Below are 7291 nucleotides of genomic sequence, written 5' to 3'. Positions count from 1 at the left end.
GGTGGGTTCAAACCCGGCCCCAGCCAAAAACTACAAAAAAAAAAAAAAACCCAAAACATGTCTGTTTGGGAGTATGTTTGCTAAATAAAACTTTCTGCTCATGCTTCCCTTCTACTTTGCTGTTTGTTTTCAATTCTGAGTTACTGGATACAAGGACCAAGAAAATCGCACGGTGATTAGATGTGAGGCAGGAGTGTGTTACTTAGTAACCACGTGAATTAATCTCCTGTTGTCTCACAGTTCTTGGATATTCTGTTCTGTTTTGTTCTAGTTTTTGTTTTTCGGTACTTTTTCTCTGTGCCTTTTACTTTGGGAAGTTTCTCTGTTATATCCTCACACTCAGAATCTCTTCAACCTGTGGAGGTACACATTGAAAGGCATTCTTTATTTCTGGTGTGGTGTTTTGATCTCTAGCATTTTTTCTGATTTTTTCCTTAGAATTCCCATCTTCATCGCTCTGCTTACATTTTCTATGCTGTTCCTAAAGGTTGTCTATTTTTTACATTAGAACCCTTAGCATATTATTCATAGTTATTTAAATTCCCAGCCTGATAATTCCAAAATCCTTAACATATCTGACTCTAGTTCTGATGCTTGTTCCATTCATTCATTCGTTCCTTCCTTCCTTTCTCTCTCTCTCTCCTTTCTTTCTTTCTATAAAGCTACATCTTCTTTATTCTGCATACTTTAATTCCAAAACAAAATAAACACAAAACAATATGCAGCATCCAATCCCCTTGGTCAAACTAGGGAGGGAATAGGGCTCGAGACCCATGTTTCCTGCCTTAGACACAAGGACAGGCAAGAAAAGAAAAAGTAGACATTAGTAGAGGAAGCCAAGCGGGACAGGACCACTCAAGGCTGTGGGACCATGGGTACACGATTCAGAGGGCAAAAGGTATCCAAGTATAAACTCCTCATCTACTTCTTCCGTGTGAGATGCATCCTCATCACTCTCAAGGGGTGGGATCTCCTCGGAGCAGCAGCACTGGGTTCCTCTGCTGTCACTTCATCTTCATCAGTGCAGCTGGAGTTTGGGGATCCTGAAGGGAGAAGCCAAAGGAGAGCAGTGCAGTTTCAAATAGCAGCACCACCAGGTCCTTGACGGCCTTGTCACTTTTGTCCACCTCAGCCTTCTGCTGCAGTGTCTCCATGGTGGGGAGTCACGTGGTGATTAGACGTGAGGTAGGAGTGTGTTACGTGGTCAGGTTCATCTCCAGGTGTTTTTGACCATCATATAGCTGGAGTTGTCTGGAAGTGCCTGGGCTCCTGTGATCTGCTCCACGTTGGCCGTCCAGCCGTAGCTCCTGGTCCCAATGCAGCAGGCTAAAGACACAAGCCTACCGGAGACTGTCACCTTCTCAACCTTCTGATCCAAGGGGTTCTCCAACTTTGCTTTGGTCTCTTCCATTTTCTTCTTGTCTTCCTCATGCTTGGGTAGCTTCAGGCCCTCCATGGTAACTGAGCCCAGGCTCTTCTCATCTAACTCCTTGACCTGCTACACGCAGTGCTCATCATATATACCACCTCAAAGCCCTGCTTCCGCACTCGCTCCACAAACGCCGGCTTGGCCACCTGCTCTTTGCTCTCACCAGTGATGTAATAGATGGACGGCTGTGTTTCCTTCATAGAACAGAGAGAGACGTACTCTGACAGAGAAGGCATGTCATCTCCAGATTTGGGAGGTATGTTGCAGGTTAGTGGAGTTCTCATGTATTCCAAGCTTCAAATTTTTAGAAAATGCCTCATAGGGTGGTGCCTATGGCTCAAAGGAGTAGGGCACTGGTCCCATATGCCAGATGTGGTGGGTTCAAACCCAGCCCTGGCCAAAAACTGCAAAAAAAAAAAGAAAATGCCTCATAAAATTTCTTATAGTTCTCCTTTTCTTCTGCCAACTCAGAAAAGAACTAAAGGTATTATGCCCTAACTCCATCTTGCTAAGGGCTTTCAACACTCTCACTTTAAGACAGAAAGCTCAGCTGAAAGAGTTTAATAATAACTGCAAACCCCCAGCTTTCCCTTGGAAGGACTCCCCTTATCAGGTGATGGCTCTTGTCAAATTTGACTTGCATTAAGGACTCCCCTCCCTTACTGAAAGCCCCTTATAAAAGGTTTCCACCCCTGCTTCCAGGGGGTCGAGAGACTTTGAGGCAGGAGGCCGCTCTCAGCCTGGCTGGTCAATACTTGGCTTAATTTGGACTCGGTGTGCTGGCGTTTCTCTATTCCACTCACTTCAGGTGTAACAAAGGCACTACTTTTTTTTTTTTTTTTTTGCAGTTTTTGGCCAGGGCTGGGTTTGAACCTGCCACCTCCAGCATATGGAGCCGGTGCCTTACTCCTTTGAGCCACAGGCACCACCCAATAAAGGCACTTTTTAACAGTGTTTTTGCAAATCACTTTTGGGATTTTGCTCTGCTGAAGCATTTCTCGGGAGATGTCCAGGGGCAGATCCTCAGAGTCAATCACAGATAAAGTTGAGATACTCTGATATCAACTCATCACAGCTGTCTGTGATGAACAAACAACAGACATAGAGTTTAATGTTGTTCTTTTTCTTTCTGTTCTCAAACAGGTCAGAGGGAGCCCAATGAGGGATGAAAAGCAATGCCCTGAAGCCCGACTGACCTTCTACAGGAAAGTGCTTGACTGCAAAGGGTCTTCCCAACCATGGTGAGGCTCTTGAAGAATTCTCCATACTCCTCCTGGGTGATGTCATCAGGGGTTTTGGTCCAAATGGGCTTGGTTTTGTTTAATTCTTCCAGATCAATGTATTGTTCCTTAATCTTTTTGGTTTTCTTTTTCTTATCCTTACAGCGGTCATCCTCCTCATCTGAGCCCACATCTTGGATCTTGGTCTTCTCTTCATCATCTTTATCTTCCTCTTCTTTCTCACCTTTCTCTTCTTCTGCCTCATCGTCACTGCTTTCCTTCTCCAAGTAAAGGGTGTTGGGATAGCCTATGAACTGTGAATGCTTCTTCACTACTTTTTTGACCCACCTCTTCTCTGAGTTCTCTGTCTGGTCTTCTTTCAGGTGGAGGCTCACGTTGGTGCTCCTGCCAATGGGCTCACCATGATCAGCACGAACAGTGAAGGAATCCCCAGCAGAAGATTCCCAGGCACACTGTTCATCTTCGTTGTGTTTTGTGATCATGACCACCTTCTCTGACACTAGTTAATCAGGATAAAAGCCAACACCAAACCGCCCAGTCATGGAGATATCTGCACCAGCCTGAAGAGCCTCCATAAATGCTTTAGTACCAGACTTTGCAATAGTTCCCAAATTATTTATGAGATCAGCCTTGGTCATGCCAATGCCTGTGTCCACCAAGGTCAGAGTTTGTTCCTGAGGGTTGGGGATGATGTCAATTTTTAACTCTTTACCACTGTCCAACTTGGAAGGATCTGTCAGGCTCTCATAAAGAATCTTGTCCAAGGCATCAGAAGCATTAGAGATCAACTCTCGAAGGAAGGTTTCCTTGTTGGAATAGAAAGTATTGATGATGAGAGACGTGAGCTGGGCAATTTCTGCCTGAAAGGCAAGAGTCTCCACCTCCTCCTCTCCACAGTGCATGTCTTCAGGCATCTTGAAGAAACAGGGCTACAAGTATTAGAAATCAGGTGGGTCGGGCTGTCCAACTCACACGCCGCACCACAGCTATGCAGGGGTGACTCAACAGTGTTCAGTTTTTACAAGCTGTGTTTTTCTTTTCTTTTTTCTTTGTGCTTTGTATACTACTATTCTGTTAAAATCTTAACATGATGAACTGGATAAAAGAAATCCAATAAATGGACTTTTATGGATAGGGTGTTAAGGTTTGAGGAAACGTGAAGCATTCTGTAGTTCTATGATTAAATCACAGTGTTTTTGCGAGCCTGTGCTGTCCCATTCCCCCAGATAGGTTAAGGTCTGATAAAAACCCGAGAAGTTAGGCTTTGGTGGTATAATATAACAATATATTTGGTCTTAGTCTCCTGGCACAATGCTCCTAAAACCCTTGGAATTTCCTGAATGATGGGAGTCTCTTTTGTTATTTGTAATGAACCTCTTTCGGTCACACCTACATTTATGCTAATAAGGTGACTTAGTGTAGGACCCTTAGAAGGCCTCAGGTTGGGCTGGTCACTCAAAAGACCAAATGATTAGAAGATTGGAACTTTCAGCCCCACTCCCTGGGAAGGGGATCAGGTTGTAGAGATTGAGCACCATAAAAATTTTGAACAAGAAAATTTAGACAACTTCTAAGTTGGTGTATCCATCCATGTGCTGGAAGGGGGGTGTACCCTAACTCCATAGGAACTGAAACTTCTGAGCTCAGGACTTAGGGTGCAGTCTGGAAGAATGTACTTCTCCATCCTCCGAAGGATCGTTCATGTCCTTTATAATAAACCAGTAAACTTAAGAAAAGTGCCTTCCTGAGTTCTGTGAGCCATTTTAGCAAATTATTCCACCTAAGGAGAGTCATAGGCACCTCAGATTTAGAGCAAATGGTCAGAAGTATGGGTGGCCTAGGACTTGTGATTGTTGTCTTAAATGAGGCAGTCTTGTGGGACAGAACCCTTAAGCCTATCAGTGTTAGAATTGAATTGAATTGTTAGACATCCAGTTGATGTTCAGAGAATTGGAGAATTTGTTGTTGGTGTTGGAAAACACCTCACTCTGATAAAATAGTTCTCCCCAGAGCAGGTCTTATTAAAAACAGAGTGTTTTGGTTTATTTAAAAATGGAGACAAACTCGGTGGCGCATGTGAGTAGTCCAGCTACTCAAGAGGCTAAAGATCACGTGAGCCAGGAGTTCAAATCCAGTCTGGGCAACATGGTTAGACCCTGTCTCTTGAAAATATAAAATAATAAACAAATAAAAACACACATATGGAGTTTTAAGGGTAGGATTTCATATCATTTATATATGTATTTATCCTCTAATACTCTTTAAATCACCTCTACATTATCTAAGTCCTCATTTAAAAAAGATAAAAAGGTGCCCTTTCTCCTTTCCCCGCAAAAAGCATGAGGAGGTTTTTCTCCAGGGAGCGGAGTTCCAGGAGGAAAAACTCATAAAAGTGTTGGGGCCCCCGACGGGTTCCCCTGGAGTTTCTAACTCTCTGGCTTACCCACACTGCACCTCCAGTGATTGCAGTTTACCTTTTCCTATCCCAGCATTCACTCCTGCAGAGGTTGCTGACTCTGGGTTTCCGCTTGGTGAACTGTGATTCCCTGTATCTGTCTGCCTGCCTTTGGGGGAAGTGGTTTGCCCTGTGACTTTGCTTTTTTTTGGCAAGTTCAATAATTGCTGTTGATTTTTCTGTTTGTTCAGCTTTTTGCTTGTTAGGATGGAGTGGTGACTTTTATGCTACTTACATGCAGGAACAGAAACTAGATGTCCTAGACAGTGCATTTGAGTTGTTCTTGAGATAGCCAGTACACCAAAGCATATTTAACCTGGCTTTCAGTAAGCTGGAGGTATAAACCCAAAGAATATGAGTGTACAAATCCTCGGTGAAGTCATGGAGGGTATGAAGTTAATCTCGTAGCAAGTGAAAGACAGGCTTGGGGAATTCCAACATTGAAGAGGCAGGATACAGTTTTGAAGGAATGGTAAAGATATAATCACTCTCTGATAAAATTAAGTTTTCTCTGGTACCTTGTTATTGCTCATATAAATTTATCAAAAGTTCATTACCTTTTACTCTTTTACACCTACACCTCCCACACCTCAATTAACTAAAGTAATTATATTACATAATCTGCTCATTCTAGGGCAATTTTTAAAATGTAGGCTTTTAAACAGTAGAATAAAATATTTCACACTATCTTTTAAATAAGGTTCTATAGATTGTTCAGTAAATCTTTCGTTTAAACATATCACTTTGAAACAAAGATATTTGATTTCAACTGGCAGTCTAGTGAAAGCTTTGAGTGCTGAATTATAAACCTCCAAGAGCAGGATTAAACTTCTAGATACTGGAAGATTCCAGGAAACAGCAACATTTCTGCATGCTACGGTAAAATAAAGGCGAGAGGGACACAGCTGCCAAACTTTATATTATAATTAAATCACGTTTTACTGACATAGCTTTGGTTTAAAGTAGAATGTTTGTAGGGATTTTCAATCAGATAAAAATAGGGCTGCTGTTTTCCCTATACCAATTAACATAGTTGACATTTAGCCAGATCTGTCCTGGACACAGCAGGGGATGTACAGTTTGTCCTGGTTTTGTGGGAAATGAAAAATGCAGTACTTGGCATAAGAAAAAATATGTGAACCCAAAACATGTTGTCAAATATAGCACGTCTAATTAAGTGAATTGACTTGCTGAAGGGTAGTCTCTGCTTTCGAGAGAACAAAGTAGGAAGGAAGACTCTCTGGACTACAAATAAACATTGGGGACCCAAGTCTAACCATGAATAGTATATGATTATACATAAACATACTTGGTTGAAGATATGTTGCTAGAACTCAGTTACATATGCAATTCTTCTTCCTGTGAATTGCAGAAAGGCCCTGGCTGTGGCTCATGCACAGCACATAAAGACATGTTAACAATTTTTAGCACAGGCTGGGCGCAATTTGACAGGGCTGGGTGGGGAGATCTCTTGAGACTAGGAGTTGGAGGTTGCAGGGAGCTATACTGGTGCTACTGCACTCGAGCCTGAGTAACAGAGCAAGACTCTATCTTAAAAAAAAAAAAAAAATTATCACAGAAAGACTGCTTCAATGTCATCTAATCCAATTCTTTCATTTAGAGATGAAGAAAATTGGTCCTAGGGCTGTTAAATTGCTTTCATCAAGTCACACTGATGCATTACTCTCTCAGAACTTCTGCCACACACATCTTTCAGCTCATGAACTGAAAACTTTAGTAATATTTTAAATAACCAGAGTGTTTAAAAAATACTTAATTTTGACTCATTGAAAATTATGTTAACTAATGTTTTGAAAGAAAAGTATTTTTATAACTTCTTAAAAATTTATTGAAGGTGTCTTAGCTCGTAGTCTCACCTTTACAACTAGTAGGTCGAAAACAACTATAAGATTGCTGCTATTAAATGATTTTTGTACCCACAAAAATAGCACATTTCATATGGTTCAATATAAAGTATGAAAGTAAACAGAATTAAATATTCAAATAACTTGGCTCGGTGCCTGTGGCTCAAGTGGCTAAGGTGCCAGCCACATACACCTAAGGTGGCGGGTTCAAATCCAGCCCAGCCTGCCAAACAACAATGATGGCTGCAACCAAAAAATAGCCGGGTGCTGTGGCGGGTGCCTGTGGTCCCAGCTACTTGGG

The 7291-nt window shown here is 42.0% G+C and overlaps 1 pseudogene across 1 annotated transcript; it reads right to left on the bottom strand.

Annotated features, from left to right (window-relative positions):
* Positions 1 to 823: 823 nt before the first annotated feature.
* On the bottom strand, positions 824 to 3674 carry LOC100963334 (annotated as a pseudogene). Its single transcript, XR_152716.3, has 3 exons — positions 2359 to 3674; positions 1857 to 1907; positions 824 to 1744 (listed from the first exon to the last, which is right to left on the bottom strand). The product of XR_152716.3 is annotated as a heat shock protein HSP 90-beta pseudogene (transcript).
* Positions 3675 to 7291: the final 3617 nt, after the last annotated feature.

This window comes from Otolemur garnettii, unplaced genomic scaffold, assembly GCF_000181295.1.
Source record: "Otolemur garnettii isolate 467f Iridium unplaced genomic scaffold, OtoGar3 scaffold00001, whole genome shotgun sequence".
Taxonomy (NCBI): domain Eukaryota; kingdom Metazoa; phylum Chordata; class Mammalia; order Primates; family Galagidae; genus Otolemur; species Otolemur garnettii.
Note: the sequence above shows the minus strand (reverse complement) of the source record. Positions and strands in the feature narration are given on the sequence as shown.